Source organism: Camelus ferus, chromosome X, assembly GCF_009834535.1.
Source record: "Camelus ferus isolate YT-003-E chromosome X, BCGSAC_Cfer_1.0, whole genome shotgun sequence".
Lineage (NCBI taxonomy): Eukaryota > Metazoa > Chordata > Mammalia > Artiodactyla > Camelidae > Camelus > Camelus ferus.
The window spans coordinates 2,672,039-2,691,542 of NC_045732.1; the positions used below are offsets into that span (position 1 = coordinate 2,672,039).

The 19,504-nt window shown below is 39.8% G+C and overlaps 1 protein-coding gene across 1 annotated transcript in view; it reads left to right on the forward strand.

Annotated features, from left to right (window-relative positions):
- LOC116662134 overlaps positions 1 to 19,504 on the forward strand; it is a 382,983-nt gene that overhangs the window by 311,720 nt on the left and 51,759 nt on the right. The gene's annotated exons all lie outside the window — the stretch shown is intronic.

Sequence of the window (19,504 nt, forward strand, 5' to 3'; positions counted from 1 at the left end):
CCTGCAGATCCACACTCTGGATGGGTCACTGGAAGGTCATCTCAGCAGCTCTGTGACCCCCCGCCACGCAGTCACCTCTGCAGCACTTACCACATCTGCCACCCATGTCTCTATCCCTCTGCCCAGGGCCTCTCTGCAGGCGTGTACCACTTATTGTCTGGGTTACCTGGGGTGGCCCCCTGAAATATCCTTTCCCCCCAAATATGGGCCTCCTCCCCCAAATATTTTCTTCCATTCTGCTGCCAGAATAAACAGATCTTCTTCAACATAACATTATGCAATTCTCTGCTTACAAATATTCCAATATTCCCTGTTTCTTAAGGATACATTCAAGTCTAAGCACACAAGACCCATCATGACAGAGGCCTTGTGTACCTGGTATTCCCACCTATGGATACTTTGTTCTAGCCCTACTTGTTGTTCTTCAGTCTGGCCAAGCTGCTTCATGCCCGTGTACTCTTATATGTCTCTGCCTCTCTGCATGAAGTGTCCACTCCCTCTACTACACATTAGAGAGCTAACTTCCATTCACCTTTCAAAATTCAGCTCAAATATCTCCAGCTCTAGGAAGTCCAATTTGTGTTCACCTGCATAGCAATCCATCAACTACCCGCCATGCCTCATTTGGCCTGGGGAGAGCAGACACCAAGTCTTACCTGTCTTGGTCTCCCCAGCAATTGATACAGTGTTTGGCATAGCAGGTGCTCAATGTTTGTTGGATGGATAAATGAATGAATGAGTAAAGGGATGAGAGGTCTACAATCTCACCCCACCACCAGTTACTCAGCTGCAATTTTGGAAAGTTCATTCTGTGGAGACAAGGAAATGTCAGTGCAGGTGGTGGGCAGACAGAGCAGAGGTGAGGGCATGGGGGAGACAGGCCTGGTCCTGAGAGCACAGGAGAGTCATGGGTGGGATAGCACTGGAGAGAGAGGGAATGAAGGGGGTGGGTGCAAGGAAATGTTGAAGAACATCTGATATTAACTGCAGTAAACTAAATGGAGAAAATAATATATGAAGGAAAGATCAAGTTAACACAGCAAGGGTGGAAGAAGCAGTACCAGAGACAAAGAGGTCTCACTTCATCACTCACTGCATTTCACTTAAAGCACCCGCTCTCTGGGAAGGCATCACCAAATTCTTGAGAGACTGGTGTTTGTGCTGTGGGCACTTTAAGTACAAAATGGTATCTTATGGCTTCTAAATTTTAAGACTGATAGATTATTTCTCTCATGTCCCATGTCTGAGTTCTCAGATGGCAGAATCATTTGCTGGTGGGGGGAGAGCTATTTTGGTTAACAACTCAGGGTTATTCTAATAATCTCAAAGGACGGTGGGTAATTCACTAAAACAAATGAAAGAGAAATTTCACTCAGAAAAAAAACGTATGCCATATAGAACCTTGTGGGGGCCGTGGGAGCAATGTTACCAGAAACTCATCTAACAGTTGTATGTGAGTGTGTTGAAACTCCAAGCTCAAGACACTTACACACATATGAGAACCAGGGTCCAGGCTGTGGTGCTCTGGACATGGACGGGAAGATGCAAATCCTGACTACTGACTCCAACAGGATCAGTCCAGCTGGGGAGCACAATGGACATGGACACGATCACACACCATCAAGACAAGAATCAACTGCAATTAATGCCTAGAGAGGAGAGCAGAATATCTGTAAAAAGTGGAGGGGTTCCTGCCAAGGCTTGGCAAGAATCCTTCCAGGCAGAAAAGCAAAAGGTACTTCAGGTGAAGGAGACTGGGGTTGTTGGCTCGGTGCAAGACCTAACTAAGCACGGGTGGAGGGCTCCAGGGTAATCTGTCAGAAGTCGTTCCCCTTCAGAAGCTAAGGGAAATAACTAAAAAACCAGGTGGGGTGTCATTAATGATCATGGGGAAAACTGGGAGGAGGAAACTGTGGTCAGATCACCACCAAAGGCACTTTATTTTAGAGGAACAAAAATAATTCAAAAAGCACTTGGAAATTCTATCTCCCATGAACCAAAAGAACAAAAAAACAGGTTTCACTCCAGCATTGAATACAGAATAACAGACTGCCTATTCTCAGAAATGGATTAATTTTTCTAATTCATTAGGGATTATTTAGATAATAGGAAAACTAATAAATCTGAAAATCTCTCTAGAATAGCTGTTACTCCATTCTTTTTTGCAGGGTAGGGGGAGGTTGAATTATTTAATTGGTATTTTAATGAGAGTATAAAGATCTAAAAGTCCTATCAATTTCTCCCCAAAGCGTACAACTTTTCCTTGCAATGTCCTTTATTTGACTTCACTAGAACAATAATTTTTTTCCAAGGCTTTTGTGTGTGTGTGTGTTAAAATAACAAATGATATGCTGCCCCCAAACGTTGTTGTTATTATTAATGCTGATAATAGCCCCAATAAAAAATATTTACAATTATGACTCATTTTGGAATAACAAGTCATTGGCTTATAGTCCTTTTGAAAATAAGCAGAATAAACGAACATAACTTCTACACCAGGGACTGCAGCTGCACCCTTAATGGAACCTGGTCACAAAACACAACAAAAGCAAAAATGAAACTCAAATCAGACACCAGGCCACAAAACATCACTGACTGAAGATGTCACAAGATGACCTTTCACTCACCGAAGGAACCAGGTGTGTTTCCATGTATAATGTATATTTTCAAAAGCAGTTATTTTATATATAGAATGTGATTTAGGAAAAAAAATAAACTCCCTCTATCTGTAGACTTATAAACAGGAAGCACAAAGGGGTGTCTTTGCAAACATGAGCCCCCATGCATAAATGCAAAGCCTATTGACCAAAATCCTTTCCTGTTCTCCTAAGCTTAAAAAAAACTAATTCAAGGCAGTGGTGAGCTGAAAGGGCTCAGATACAAAACATGCACATCATCAGTAAAAGTGTGTCATGCATAATAGAAAAGATGTCGTTTCCTATGGAAATCTATTTTGAGATGCAACCATTTAAAGGCAACCAAGAGCTCAAAACCAAGTTCAACCAAAGAGAAACAGAGCCCAAGCAAATGTACAGAAATGGACAAAGACATTGGAGAAGGAGGGGATCTGTGCTCAACCGATACTCCAGATCAGCAAATTCATCCTGAATTCAAGCCAGTGATGTGCCATGAGGTTACTCAAGGAACCAGGCAGAAACCATCGGCCAGAGGAAATAGGAACAATGTCAAAGGCAGGTGTGAGATGTGGAAGAGGTGACCCTGTGAACCTTGCTGCCATGAGGCAGGATGCTCTTGCAGGCTTTCTGCACAGTCTGACTGGCTCACATGACTCTGTTTAGAAGGATATCAGCCAACAGCTATGCCACACGGACAACAGCCCGAGCTGAGTCACATCTTTAACGGTTCTGAGTTCATCCTTAGACGACATGACCAGAAGGCTCTGAGAATTAATGGTGGAGACGTACCTGAATGAATATTCCATTTCATTCCTTGGCAGTAAATCTTCAGCTTTGTACAACATAAATATTGACAAAGATACACACAGGCACCCTACTTGAAAGCCTGACTGCATAATTGTATCTAATGGAGAAAAGTGGGCTCCATTTTGGTATGCTAGGTCATTGGCTTGGTAACCGATGCTTCTGAGACCTAAAACATACTCTAGTATAACCAACAACACCGAAATCTCCACTGATGACTTACTCACTTCAAGGTATTCATAAAATAACCCCAGTTTGCCCATGGGCTGCAGATAGTAGTCCCGTTTCCATCATGGGGTGCTCTGTTCTGCTCCTGAAACAGTGACACCATTAGATTCATGACCCAGCTGCCAAACAGATCAAATTATAAGGCAGGATTTTATCAGACCAAGGTCATAAAAGTATTACTGACATTTCAAGCTAAACACATCATCTTCCCAAGAATTTAATTTCTTGTTTTCAGGATAAATTTCTTTTTATTGCTGCCTCCCTACCCCCAAATACGTTGAAAACTAGTCCTGACAACGTACCTGAGTTTACCAAAATTGTAACGACTACTACTTTATCTCCTACCTCCTTTTCAGGTGGGCATTTTAGCTTTTAGAAGATACCTTCCCTCATTTGTCTTTTTCCCCCCATTTCTCTGCTATTATCCATCATGGCCTTTCCAGTCTGAAAATCGTCAGAGAAAATAAGTAAAAGAAAGGCAGGTTCTGTGAGCTGGTGATAAGTGCTGCAGAGGAAAATAAAGGAGGGCAAAGAATGTGTGGTAGGGAGGAGTGGGGAAGGGGCAGTGACCTTTGAATAAGGCAAAGAAGGAGGCAAAGGTGTGGGCAAAGGAGGGGCAGAGGGAATGGTGATCACAGGCCTGGAGGTCCCTCACGCTGGGCAGACAGCATGGAGACTGGTGTGGGCCAGAGCGAACAGGAAATAAGTGGTGGTTTTGGGGGTGGAGCCTAAGAGACCGCAGTAAGGATGTGGGCATTTTTCCCTCTGAAGGAATTGGGGAGCCATGGAGGGTCACCGAACAGAAAAGTGATATTCTAACATTGGATCAAATAGGTCCAAGACCCTAATTTAAGCTGAACAAATCAAGGGCCAAAGAAGTGACATGTCACCTCAAAGTCAGTGCAGAGCTTGGAAGAAACACATCCTCGACTCGCAGCCCAGTGCTCTGCCCCTTCCTGGTTGCTGCCCCACAGAGCTGTCTCTAAGGTTATCTTTTTTCCTCACTCAGAGACTTGTGGGCCAACTGAATGCTTCCCCCTTTTTCAAATGGAAATATGTCCTGAAAAGAAATCGGAGTTGGCAGTGAAACAAGGCATGGACCTGTAGCCTACAGAGCTGTTGTCCCTGAAAGCAACAGTTGGCATGTGGTTTACTCACAGATTTCAGCAGAAGAGACAGAGCAACAACAGACAACTTTGTGTCTGGCTGACTTTGGCTGACTGCACTGCACGTTTGGATGGATTTCAAATTTAGACAATGAGGAGGCTTCACACAAAAGGCAGATGTATACACTGTACATGCACACACGTCTGTATGCACACACACACACAGACACACACAGAGTATACGATGTGACTTGTAAAGAGTTGCCCCTGCTAGTTTTCCCACTGCCTCTGATCTCAGCGTTAACTCTTCATTGACCATGCTCCCAGGTTTGCTACAAGATTTCTTTGCAATGGAACATGACCTTCACTTCACAAACTTTCCCCACTTCTTTCAATGACATTAGGGGAAGAGCAGGGAGCTCGGGGAAGTGGTGGGGATATGGACTCGAGATACCCCTGAATCTGAATCCACACTTCATGGCTTATTTGTTATTTAACTTTATTTACATTCAAAATGCAATTGTTGCAGATCTCAGAAGATGATTTACACTCAGTGCTATGGCAATATGTTACAGTTAGTAGACCCACCACTGGATCCTCTTATTCAACATGTTCTTCCAATAATTCAGATATTACTGTATCACAAATGTCCATTTCTATATTTTGATATCTGCTTTTCAGTATAATTATCTTCCTTCTTTATTCTCTAAATCTTATGATTTTAAAACATTTTTCTAAGAAGTGGTCCACAGGCTTTTTACTTATGTTAAATCGATAAAGAGATCCTGGAGACCGAAACCACATTTAAATCCTGGGATAAATTCAACTCTGTCATATACATGGCTAGATTAGTCTGCAAATACTTTTTTTAGAAATTTTTGCATCAAACAACAAGGTCCTACTGTATAGCACAGGGAACAACATTCAATACCTTGTAATAGCCTATAGTGAAAAAGATATGAAAAGGAATATATATATATATATATATATATATATATATAACTGAATCATTATTCTTTACACCAAGAATTAACACAATATTGTAAACAAACTACACTTCCAACAAAAAAAGTTGAAATAAAATGGGGAGATGAAACTTACACTGCCCAGGCTGCTGTCAGGATTAAACGATTCAAAGCAGGCGAGGTATTAGCAAACCCCCTAACACATCAAAACCCCATGTGGGATCTTCCTTTTGATCAGCATAGGCTAACCGGCTGTGGCCACCTGTAAATAGGGCTGAAGTCACTTAGACGCTTGGCTTGGGGACACCGTGTCCACAGGGGGTGGGCATCACTGCAGCACCTACAAGAATGAGGGGGACAGCCTGCTGCTGAAGCCACTCCCCAGGCTGCAGCCCGGAGCGCTGCAATCAGGTCTGAGGTTCAGCCGGGAGCGCGTAGCTCCACAGCTACTCCTTGGCCCTGCGGTGCGGGTGGTGCTGGGACCATGCTCGTCAATCACCCTTCCTGGCACCCAGACTCGGGAGTCTCCTGGGGAAATTTTTCTCTGCCTCATACTTCCTGTCTCAGCCTCTTGTGGAATCCAGTCCATCCCCCAGAGAAGCAGGCCTTTTACCTTCCGGGACCCAAATCCATCACGGTTTGGATCCAGGATGGAACTTCCATGCTAACTCATCTGGCGCTCCCTTATTGTGCTGAACTGCCCTCCCCCGCCAATGGCATTATGTCATATTAGAAGTCCCGACTGTCTTGTCCTTCTTAGCTAAGACTCTGAGCCTCTTGCTTAGTCTTCCTGAGTGGAACCACTCATCTGTGGCAGAAAATCTTAGGCTGTCATCTACCCATCATTGTCCTTGGTCTTTTGGGTTTTCTGTTGGGTTATGTTTCTCGTGCAGGGATATCAATTTGCACATGAGAAGCAACTGTAGACATTTTAAAAAATACAGACACTGGATCCTCCCCCCTCTCTGTCCAAGGCTGGAAGCTTTATCCCTCTAGCAGTGTTTACAAAATCTTTTGCTTGGGAATTGACCACACATATTAGCATAATCATAGTAAATTGCCCTTTACTCAGTACTTGCCATGTGGCACTTTCTACCTCATGTTGTCTTTGTACCTTCATTATCACATTTAATCTCTGCACTATAGATAATCACCATTTCTGTTGAGGACACTCCCACTTGCTAATCTTGAATACAAGTATCTTTGATTCTCTGAATCTATTTCATTCCTGAGTTTCCTGTTCCTGAATTTAAAGAGTGAATGAGGGACACCTGTATTTAAGATTCTCTTGTTATATGTCTCTGACTCATCCTCTAACCAAATCATATCTGGAGAAGAGAGATTTTCTCTTTTAAACATTTGCTTTTTCTTATTATATAGTAGTGCATACACACGGTGGAAAATGTAGAAAACATATAAAGTAAGAAAATTAAAGCCATACATTATCTAAACACCAAAGGACAATGCTATGTCATTTTGGGCATTTAACTATTTTTCTTAATATTTTATCATAAAATTTCTCCAGGGCAAGTTGCTTAACCCTGGAATTGTACCAGCCTTTTGTCAAGTACAGAATAAAATTCCCAGTAATGACCCCAATATCAAAATAGTATGTGAGGCTGGGAAGGCCACAGGGCTTTAAGCTTATCCTCTAAGTCCTACAAAGAATGCTGTTAGTTCACTGATGTTACACATTCGATGCCTGTGAGTCACTCAGTCACTCAGCTGGCTCAGACTGAGACCTACTATATACCAGATGCCGATCCAAGTGCTGGGGAGACCCCAGAGGAAGCCTGGGTCACAGCATCACAGTCCTTCTTCATTTGTTCCCAGAATTCTACTCAAGAACTCCACATGGAATTGGGGGGGTGGAGGCAGGTGAGTTATGGTGAAATTCATTTCATTATGTTCCTTTGGACATATTTAAATAGCATGAAAATAGTCACTAACTTTAATAAGTTTTCTTTTCCCTTCCTATGTATTTTTGAGGATGGGTATAGTTTTGGTGTAGCAAGAGTAACTGATAGATCTTTGGTATGTTAGGATTCTATATGAAAAAGTAAGAAGGAAACTGGCACCTTATACAAAGAGAAGAGGCAGTGAGGAAAACACAAGTCACCCTCGAACTTGGCTACCATTCAGCATTCCTGGTTTTCAAACAAGGGAAACATAATTCAAAACATAGTCCCTAAATATTTTAGCCCACAGTAGAAATACATGGAGGCAAAGTTCAGCTCACTGGAACCTACAACAATGTCCTTACTTAAGCGAAGGTATAAACAGACAACAGGTACTATAATGCATCCTTTACTTTAAATTAGTTCATGTGAGCAAGATTCATTTCACATGAATTTCTCAGTATCAATTTAGGAAATATATCCTTCTCTTTGGTTAAAATAGTTCACTGACAACCAGATTCATCAAAATTTAGCATTAAATAATTAACTTATTTCCTTCAGGAAATGCTTTTGAGTAATCTGAGTTAAGTATTTCCTCTATCTGATCTATTTCTTTTCACACAGAAACATAGTATTATTTGCACATGACCTACTTTTACTCCTCTGGAAAACTCTGACTGTGAGCTCAGGGTAAGAGTTGTCTACTGCACAGTAGGGGGAAAAAAAAGATTCATTTCACAGTGAAGATCAGAATCTTTTTCTGAGGGGCATGGTGACCTGGGGGACAAGGGAAATGCCTTTGTTTAGAGACAGACCCTGGTAATTCATACTGAAGCTGAAAGATGAAGCTCTTGTGAAGAAATGTGGAAGGACACACTGACACCCAAAGGTGTTCACTCTGTAAAAACAGAAAGAAAGACAGAAAAAAGAATTTAACTGCGCTATAAAGAGAATGGACAGAAACTTGGTAATAAGGGAGAGAGAAAGAAGGTTAGGGAAGGGAGGAGAAACAATGAAAGGGAAGTTTGATGTGGTGGGCAGAATAGCAGGTTTCTGGGGCCTACAATGAAGGATGATAAGAAAAAATTAAAATTTTTAAAAAGTAACAAAGTTTAAAATAGTTTAAAAATTAAAAATTGAAGTTAAAAACATAATTTTTTTATAGTGGCATGGAAGACTTTAAAATGATGGAAGCTTTTTATTTCAAAATTCAAGTTATTTGAGCTTCTCCTCCATGCTCCAAACATCAGTAAGGCCTGCTTGTGTAAGTGGTTTTGGGGGACACCACAGAGAGGGGTGAGCTCTGCAGTTAGGTTGGCCAGGAGCAGAATGCTGGTGTGGAAGGCAAAACAGAAGCGACATCAACAGTTTTGTGAGAACAGAAACTCAAAGCCAGAAATTATCTTAAAAAGATTAGTGTGGTAGGCAGAAAAATGGTCCCCCCCAAAGATGTCCATGTCCTAATCCCCAGAACATATGAAGAGGTCAGGTTCCCTGGCAATGGGGGACTATGGTTGCAGATGGGGTTAAGGTTGCTAACCAGCTGACTCTAAGAGAGACGAGCTGGATTATAGAGATGGGCCCAGTGTAATCACCAGGGTTGTTAAAGGAGGAAGAGGGAGGCAGAAGAGTGGAGAGAGGAGAGGGGATGTGACCCCAGAATCAGAGTCAGAGGCACACAACCGTGCTGGCCTTGAGAGAGAGAAAAGAAGCCACAGGCCAAGAGATGCAGGTGGCCTCTAGAAGCCAGAAGAGACAAAGATACAGATTCCCCTGGGGCCTTCAGAAACAGCCCTGCCAACACTTTGACTTCAGCAGACTTCTGTGTTCAAGAACACTATGAGGTTAAATTAGCGTTGTTTAGTGGAGAATTTTTCTTTTTTTCTTCTTACTACCATGACGTTTGAGGATACTTGTTATGGCAGCAACAGAAAGCAAATACAGTAAGCTCCTTGAAATGTGCAGAAATTGCAGATAACACTGGACTGTCCACTTTGATATGCGATTGGGCTTATGTGAAAATCAAAAGGACAGTGTGACCTTAGCTAACATCTGCTTTTCTCATTTTTAGGAAGAGAACAGTAAGTCAAAACCTCTGTAGTTATTATTTTAGACAAGTGTCTCTTAAAACATTATGTAACCCTATGCCTTAAGACCCCAAGAGAGCTTCTGTTCTTAGAAGAACATGGATTCAGAGAGATAGGGTCTTACATATGAGTCCCACAGTGGTCTCTTATTCACAATGAGAGCTTGGGCAAATCATTTACACTCTTTAAGCCACAGAATCTTCATTTGAAAAAGGGAGATAAGAATAAGGGTTGTTTGGGTGATTAAGTTATACACACACACACACACACACACGCACACATATATGTACAACTCTCAATACAGTGACTAGCACATACTAGGCATTCAACAAATTCCTGTTATGGATTTTTAAATGCATGTATAAAAGGAGGAGAAAGTTGCGGGAAGTTGTGGGAAAACTTAATTCACGGCCCCAACAAGGGCCATCTCTCAAAGGGCTCTGATCAGTCAGCCCCCAGTGATGGGCTAATAAGCAGAAACTATAGCACTTGGGGATTTAAGTTAAACATAAAAAAGAAGGTATTTAAGCATAATTATTAAACAGCAGGTACATTTACACTGTTGGCTGGATCATCTTATCTGGAGACCTTTAATAAGCAGAGAGTCTCCCCTGTTTTAGAGATGGGAATGCAGGAAAATTACTTGGATGGGTGGGCCATTCTCACTCCAAGATCACATGACTGAGTACTCAAGGAAGTAACACCTCTTGTATGTTATTCCAGATTGACTGTCCTCCCATGATTATTGTCAGTTGTGTCATCAGTTCAGGGAGACTGCCACCTGGGTCACACTGGAATATTAGAAAGAAAATATCATTTACATTTTAGATAGGTCTAACATGAAATAAAGTCATTATTTTATGGCTAAAAAATCGAAGGAACAGACAGTAAAGACACTCTTCATTGGGCAACTAAGAGAAAACATGAAACAGGTTAGACTGTCAGAACACAAAACTGTATTCACACCTCTACATTTCTGTATTTTCACAGCCAATACACCAGATCTCCTGGATAAGTCACAAATCTGCCCTTAAAGAATGCGATATAGAAACACAAAGAGTAGTCATTGACAAACTGGAACAAGAACACCTTTATGGTTTGGCTGTTCTCATATTCAGTCTGGTCCTTGGGAGATCTGCAACTAGAATGAAGAAAAGTTAAGTCTGTAAAACTGTGAGCGGCTTTGAGACCCTAATCAAAGCCAGGGATACATGAGTTAACATGGTAAATACGTATATATATACACAATTCACACTGTTTTCATTTAAGCTATTTTGAATTCCTTAACATAGCTACTATTGTTAATTCCAAGTGTACACACTGTTGTAAGAGTTTCTCCCACTATGAACACAATATCCCACAAGGCAAAAAAATAATCAGCTTTTCCTTAAAATTTATAAGCACAACAGTATCTAATGGGCAACAACTGTCCTCTGTCAGGTGTAAGTTGACAGAAAACTACTTTTGAACATCCTGCTAAATGATATTCTCTTGTCTTCCTGAACAGCAGTAAGGTAGGACTATTGAAGAAAACAAACAAAACATGGGGCAACTTGTAGAAGCATTTGGGGAACATAAAATGGGTCATCCTCCTAGTTTAGAATTTGAATTGGTCTTAGTGTTTTCAGAAGATGACCACTGAGCAGACCACTGGGAGAACGACCCAGGCACATGCAGCGTGTGGGAAGCACTTAAATTGGGCCGCTAAGCTGCTGGATGGGATACAAGCCAGAGAGGAGAAACATTTATTATAGAAACCATAGATGATGAGAATGGAGCTACACTAACAGGAACAGCATGGGGGGAAGACACATAACACTGTGATTACTTGTCCTCCCCGTAACGCACTAGCAAATCTGCCACTGGAACCATGACACTCTTTCACTTATTTGCAATAAAGAGACTACTTTCTTTCAACAATAGGGTACATGATCTAATGTAATTGAAAATATTATTCAGCACTGACATGTTTACACAGAGCTTGGACATTCTAACGCTTGCTTTGTCCCTTTTACTAATGCAAAGCTGGAGCTAATTCACTTCTCATATAGGCTAAAGAAAATACGTCCACACTTGAAGTTTTCTAAAGACTGTAATGTACTGGAGTTGAAGTGCCTAAAAGATACAGTCTCTGTTTTGACCTGGTTCTAAAACTGGTGTAGAAATAACCTCAGCTGCAGGAGGAGCTTACCAGAGTCAGTCATCATGATTGCCACTTTCTTATATATGGTGTTCAGGGTCACGATGATGTTAAAACTGATGATGGAAGCAGTGATGGGCACGGCCCATCTGCACAGTCAGGTACTTCTTGATTGGGTCTCTTCCATTCAGGTTCTTGGAAAGTTTTGCAGAAAATACAATGAACACTGAGAGTCTGTAGACAATGATCCCAATAACTGAAGCAATGGTCAACAGGACCGACAACCCAAAAGTCCAGCAGCATGAGACTCACTAACGATCATATTTTTACACAGAAAAATTGCCCTAACCCACGCTTAAACAGACAACATGCATGTGCTGTAAACTTCACATAAACGTGATAAGTGATGTAAATCACACATAAATGCCATAAGAGATGTGAATATCAGGCATGTTAAACTTTAGGGGAGGATGAATGAAGGATGTCAAAAAGAATGAGTGCATCCACTAATGTAACATGCTGACAGAAGGAGCAGCTGTGTGCAGGGCATAGGGAATAGGTGGGAACTCCACTTTCCGTGAATTTTTCTGTAAACCTAAATCTGCAGTAAAGAAGGAAGTCTGTTAAAGTATATCTTTAAATGGGTGAAAATGGAGTAACTGGTGGCATGTTCTTTCGGAGACAAGTCTGTGATAGTAGAACCAATGAAAATATCCCTTCTACATCTATAGAATTACTTAGGTTATGAACTAGTTGTAACCTATGAAGGAGATATGCTTCCTTTCAAGGGAGAACCTATCACTGATTCAGGGGTCAGCAGGTGCTAGCTGTCATCTTGATTCTGAATAGGACCAGTGAAGCTGCGAACATGCCCTGAGGGAAATACTGGAAGTGACAGCAGGTCTCTGCTGATGAAAGCTTCATATGCTTTTCATACTCCTTGAGATCTTAAAATGGCAGGTATTCAAACTCCTTGCATTTGCACAAGATTCATGTCCCTGATCCATTGTAGTTCTGACTGTGTGGATCCAAGGGCAATGGGGGTGTCTGAAGCATAATTTGCACGTGGATGATAGGGTTTAAGTTCCTCACTAAGCAGGTTTTTTTCTGCCAACTGAAGAATGCATATTAAAGTTCCCATTTTTAAACTGTTTTCCTTTCATCTACCTTCTTGGTCATAGTCCAGAAGCATGTACTCAGTGTCCCTGGTTGCTCCTGATGGCTTCCCCAGAGAGAAAGCTACAAAGAATGGGAATTTCAAGACTAAGTGAACCACATCATGTTATTTACAGTAATAGCAGGAGGCTGGCTTGCACCTGCAGCGGAGAGCAGAGGGAGTGTTTACAAGCTCCTCCTGGAGCCACTCTCCTGCATCTGGATTCCAGCTCCGATGCTAGTTGTAGGACCTTGTGCAAATTACTTAAACTCTAGGAGCTTCAATCTCCTCATCCATATAATGGGGGGATAATAATAGCAATTTATAGGATTATTGTGATGAGTCAATGATTTACTACAGGTGAAAACAATTAGAACATTAACCACAGGCATGTGAAAAAATTTCCTAAGTATTAGCTATGAATATGGTGACCAAAGTGTTAAAAAAAAGATGTTTTTCTTAGTTTTTAAGCCATCAGTTTGTAGAGAAATCATTTTATTTCCTCCTCTACTGTCTTTCATTATCCTTTTCTTCACAGTTAAGGCTTCATGCTTGTGAAAGGAATAACTTTTTGGTGTGTGTGTGATTAAATGTGAAAATGACTTAAGGCTGAGAAAAATGTATTATAGAAGGTATATTGAGACTTACTCTCTTGTACAGCACATATAGGCCATTTAAATAGTATGCATTTTTAAAAGTCTGCATAATAATTTTTAATCATGTATTAAGTAATCATAATAGTTAAGATTCTTTAAATGGTTACTATTGCTTCAGCACACATCTATTTTTCTAAATCCTCACAATCACCCTGTAGGGAAGGTAATATTACATCTCTCTTACAGATGAGGAAATAGAGCCACATGGAGATGATGCAATTTGCCCCAAATGAAGCAACTATTAAGTGAAATAACTGAAATACTCAAAGAGCCCAAAGACACACTAACTGTATAGCACTGCCTCCTACATGGTCTGTGAAATCAATTCTAATTCATTTCAGAACTTTTACAAACGACACATTTCCATTTTTCTTGCAAGCACTTCATGGGTTCAATATTTCTTAGGAAACAGGAAAGCTTTCCATTCTCCTTCCTCAAGTTTCTTCTTACATATCATCTTTTCTGATCATAAATTTAATATTTGCTCATTAAAGAAAATTTGAAAGTACTCAGTAGTGGACAGAACTGCTGTCCTGGATCTGTCCCAGTCTTAGAAGAGGACCCAGATTTTGCTTTAGGATAAATAACCTCCCTTCTGTTTTTAGTCCTGTGATTTAAGCTCGATTGACCCACTCCTTCTGAAGCACCAGAGGTAGATCTTAGTTGGTTTAAGATAAATAATACCCCTCATTCTATTGGCCTCGCACATGATTTGAGAATTGGCAAATAACCCAGTAAGAGCCACTGTTATGTGAGGAGATATGTGCTAGTGCCCACGTGAATGATGAACTTCCTCTATCAAGAGAGGAAGCTGCCAAAAGAGACCTCTCTTGGCTTGGATGTATGTGTGATCTGGGATGCTGAGTGCCTAGAAGCAGCATGCTGAGACACCCTTGGACACAGAATGAAGACAGGACAATACCAGCTCTTGACATCATCTGGGCTACATTATCTCTCCTTGACTGAAGCCAGACCTCAGACATGAAGTTTTCATTTACAGGAACCAATAAATCCCATCCATCTCCATGTTTTGGTTGTTGTTTACACCCATTGGAGATTGATTTTGTCACCAACAATCAAGACTCCAACTCTGAAAATGAATAAAAAATAAAATAAGAAAAATGCTTCTACCTATAGACATAATCCCTTTAGAACTGTGCATTGTTTGTATATTAAAATTCATTTTATATATTAATTTTATTCTCAAGCCTATCATAAGCATAACACTTTGACATGTCATAAAATATTTTCATGGAGACACTTTTTCATGGCTGCATAATATTCTACTATGTGAAGGGTTGGAAGAATATTTTGGTTGAGATTTATATATATATATATATATCTGTGACTTACATCCAGACTGACTTTTCCCTGCCATTTTGAAATGCTTTCTGATTAAAAGTTTTTCAAAGCTGAATTAGTGGATTAAAACATATGGATATTTTGACTCTGATATGAACTGCCAGACTGCTTTCTAGAAGGCTGCGGGAGTACACCAGAAACTAACACAGCATTGTAAATCAACCATACTTCACAAGAAATATCCAATAGCATAGGCATGGAATTGGTGATCACTGGCACTTCATCCCCATAAACAGAGCTGTGTCACTTGAGAGGTGGAAAACTATTTCATTTTGATGTGCAATGACTGAATTACCATTGGAGCCTGACACCGATGTTTTTCCTTTGTGAATTTGTGTTCATCTTCTCTGCCTACTCTGCTCCTGAGGTTTTTTGGTGTTATCTTTGAACTCTGATCTGAACTCTCTATGTATTGAAGGAATTAGCCCCTTGTTGGATTTGTTAACGAATAACATCCTCTGGTGTTTTGTTTAAACTTAGGATGCTTCTGATGCATGGAAATCTTTATATATTTTCCTCTGAAACTTATTGCACATCTAGAGGTTTTATATTCATCTATATCTATTTCTATTTTTTTTTTCTAATCGTGTACTTTTTAAAATGTTTCTGGGAAGTTATCACACAATATGGTTCACTCTATGATTTTTTAATCTTTACTTTTCCCCCAAAATAGCTAAAAGTGTCCATTTATTTAAAACCTTTATTATATCCCATGATTTGTAATGTCTTCCATCTGTATATTAAATTATTATTGATATCAGAGCCCATATCTGGATTCCTGTCCTATCTCTAATCTGGCTATTCTGGAGCTTGTAAAACTCTCATTATCTTATTATATTATGTTACTAATATGATTTTGTTCACAATAAACCCAAATCAATTTATAAGTTCTGATATTTTGGAGATATGGTCTTATATTGAATCATGTGTTTAAAGCTTATTTATGTCTTCAGTAGTTTTAAATTTTTTGATAGTTCCTACTATCCTTTTGTTGGCTATTCTAAGGCATTTTACCTTGGTGTTACTCTTGGAAAATTTTAGAATTCTTACTGCCTCCATCTGTTCTCTTAATAGACCCTGGAGAATCCTAAACCACTGATCTGATTTGAACAAATGAGGGAAAAGAACTGGGAAGCACTGTGAGCAGAGAAGAGACTGTGAAACCCCCAGAGTGGCTCCCTGCTTTGGCTCAGATGTTCTCTGGAAACAGTTTTCCTATATGAGACTACATAGTTCCCAGCTTGACTTTCAGTTTTCTCAGCATTTAACATTAGATTTTAAAAAGTCTGTGGCAGGTTCTTACCCAGGAAAAGAGCACTTGCACAAAGGGTTATATGTATACACTTTCCCCAGGTGGTAAAGGGAACATGCTCTTATTCCTAATTAAAAAAAAGAAGAAAATAAGTTTAATCAATCAAGGGATTACACCAATGAAATGATTTTTCTCCTAACTGGTCACCAAATCCTAAGCATAATTTAAAAAAAAATAGTTTTCTGACATAGCCTCCTTATTCATAACTGCATGAGTTTCTTTCCTTTTTAATTATTTATTTATTTTTTTCTGTTAACAATGTCAAACACACAACAAAATACGTACAGTGTTCATTTTAATACTATTTTTTGAAAATTCACATGTGAACAGTAAACTGTTTCCCTGCCATGGTCTGAGCTTAGGGGTCTGTGTACCTGACAAGGCCAAGCTGTAAAGGTCTATTCCTGAGCTTGCCTTAGATTTCAGAAGTGAGTGTAGTGACAGCTTAAGTCCATGCAGGACAGAAAATTTCCCAGGTGTCTGCAGCTAACTGTTCCACTGTGGGTTTCTTGGTTGAGCTTTATATATGTAATTAGCTAAACTATGAAGTTATAGAGTTTCCTTTTAGAGTTTATATTCAGATTTTTTTAAGAGATGTGAAATCAATAAGGCAAGATTTACCTGGATTATAAAAGCAGTATAGTATAATAATATCTGTAATAAGTACATAGCCTTCCTCTGGTGCCAGGCAGTTTCCAAGAGGTTCTGTACATTAATTTGACCCGTCCTTACCAGAGTCATGAGGAAGCAACTCTCTTTTTTATTGTATTTATAGGGAACTATGGCACAGAGAAGTTAAGTTGTCCAAGATCACTCAGGAAGCAAGCTGCTGTGTTGAAATATGAATTTAGGCAACTTCATTCCCAAGATCTCACTACCACAATGTTGGACTCCATAAACAATGGAGCATGCACTCACAATTAAATTAAAATGCTTCAATTAAAAAACTAACAAAAAAATTAAACAATTTTTTAAATAAGGAAGAACGATAAAGAGAAATGAGTCTTCATCTTCAATTTTTCAACACGCTTGTTCCAATGGAAAGTTAAACTTATTTGTTGGCAATTTTAAATTTAAAATTGGCAGTTTAAATGACCAAAATGACTTTTCTTCAGTATTTTTTGTATGCTGCCAATATGATACGTTTTTGTTTTTCAGGACTCAAAAATATTATGAACATCTAATTTTGTCTAAGTTTCAGCTTTCATCTCTGAATGTACAGTCTTTCACCAACATAGGTTTTGACACCCATCTCATTGTAAACAATGGAACTATTCATAATGGAGATTATTAAAAGCTTTACATTGTAAAAGACATATTCACCTCTCTTGGTAGGAACCTCTTTATTCCATTATAAAAAGAGGATTTTTGACTTGCTCCCTCCAGACCTTTTCAGGGCCAACATTCTGAAATCTGTATTCAATTTATAAATCAGTAGTTGGAGACATTTTCAGATGCTCCTAGTTAAAAGATTTTCTTTCCACGGGTTATTCATGCTTACAATCACTGTTCTGCTGTGCTGACTGCAAGTACCATCAGCTCTAAATTATCTTAGCTGATGAAAGAAACAATAATACAGATGACACAAAAATCATGTTGCACAGCTCTGGAATGTTATACAAAGATACATAGTTTTAATATTTTTTTAATTTGCAGCAGGAGAGTGGCAGCAATAAATTTACATTTCCAATTATATAAAATGCCTAGCTCAGTGCCCAAACACTGTTGGCACCTCAACAAAGGTTTCCCTGCTTCCTCTACACTTTCTGTGACTTTAGGATGAGAGCCACGATGCTTTGTGCACATCCCAACCGGAAGGGGGAGCAGTGACCGGGACTTAGTTCAAGACAAAGGAGCACCTAGTCTACAATGAAAAGGAGGCTGCAATAATGAAGTCACATGTGAAAAAATGGGAATCAACTATAAAAATCAATGTCTCTTTCCTCCTACATCTATGTCATAGCGGCTAATTTTTTTTGCATTTTTTTATTGGTCTTATGAAAGGACACAAATCTATGCCTCTTTTCTTATACATTTACACCAGCCTTTTTTTTTTTCTTTCCATTTTTACTGTTATTATGAGGAAGGACCACAATTCTCTTCTGCGTCCACCATTCCAGGCAGTGCTCCTTCACCTTGACTGCACATTAGAAAATGAGAGAGCTTTAAAAACTTCCCTATGCCAGAACACACCCAGGCCACTAAGTACAATCAGAGTTTGCAGTGATTGAATCCAGGCACCAACATTTTTTAAGGTCCCCTGGTGATTCCAACATGCAGCCAAGGCTGACAAGTCCAGAAGTGAACAGAATAAAGTGCATCTGAACAGCACCCGCTTTTCCTGGGTAATCTCATTATCTCCACGTGGGACATCACGCCTCCTTTCTGGTCACAGGATTGTTCTTTCCTGCTCAACCGTGTCCCTTTGTACTCAAGTTTCTGCCTGGCGCGCTTCCAGAACTCAGAAGTAAGGTGACTAACGAGGAACAGTAGAATGTGGATCTTCAGTGATGACTGATGCTTCAGAAATCTTACTTAACTATTTATTACTCTTAACACTTGGGTAAATGGTTAATAAAATCACATTTTATTTATAGGCGATACTAAAGAGAAACATGAGTTAATGCCTTTTTTTAGAGAAAAAAAAAAATGTAGATAATTTATTGAACTGTGAAAACAGGCTATCTAGTTCTCAGCTCAGGGAAAGGTAGTAATGTGATGATCAGAGGCAGGTGACTGTGGTCTGATGCTAAATACCTGTTACCAACACATTATGCCCATAAAACACAAATATTGAGGGGAAGGGTGGGTATATCTCAGTGGTAGAGCACGTGCTATCAGGTACAAGGTCCTGGGTTCAAGCCCCAGTACCTCCATTAAAAAAAGAAAGTTTAAAAAAAAAAGCACAACTGTCAGAGTTTAAATCAGTGCACGGCCACCCTCCAAGTCTTCTCCTCACATCCCTCTGTCTCCTTCCCAAAGACCTGAGGGTGGCGGGAGGAGGATGAGAATGCTTCAGTAGCCCCTGCATTTCTATTTTCCACCACACCAGCACCTGAAATTAAATAATATCTTTATATGGAAAACTTCCATTTTACTCAATCTCAGTAAAGTAATTTTTAGAAATTGTTATTCGTTTTGACTCTTAACTTCA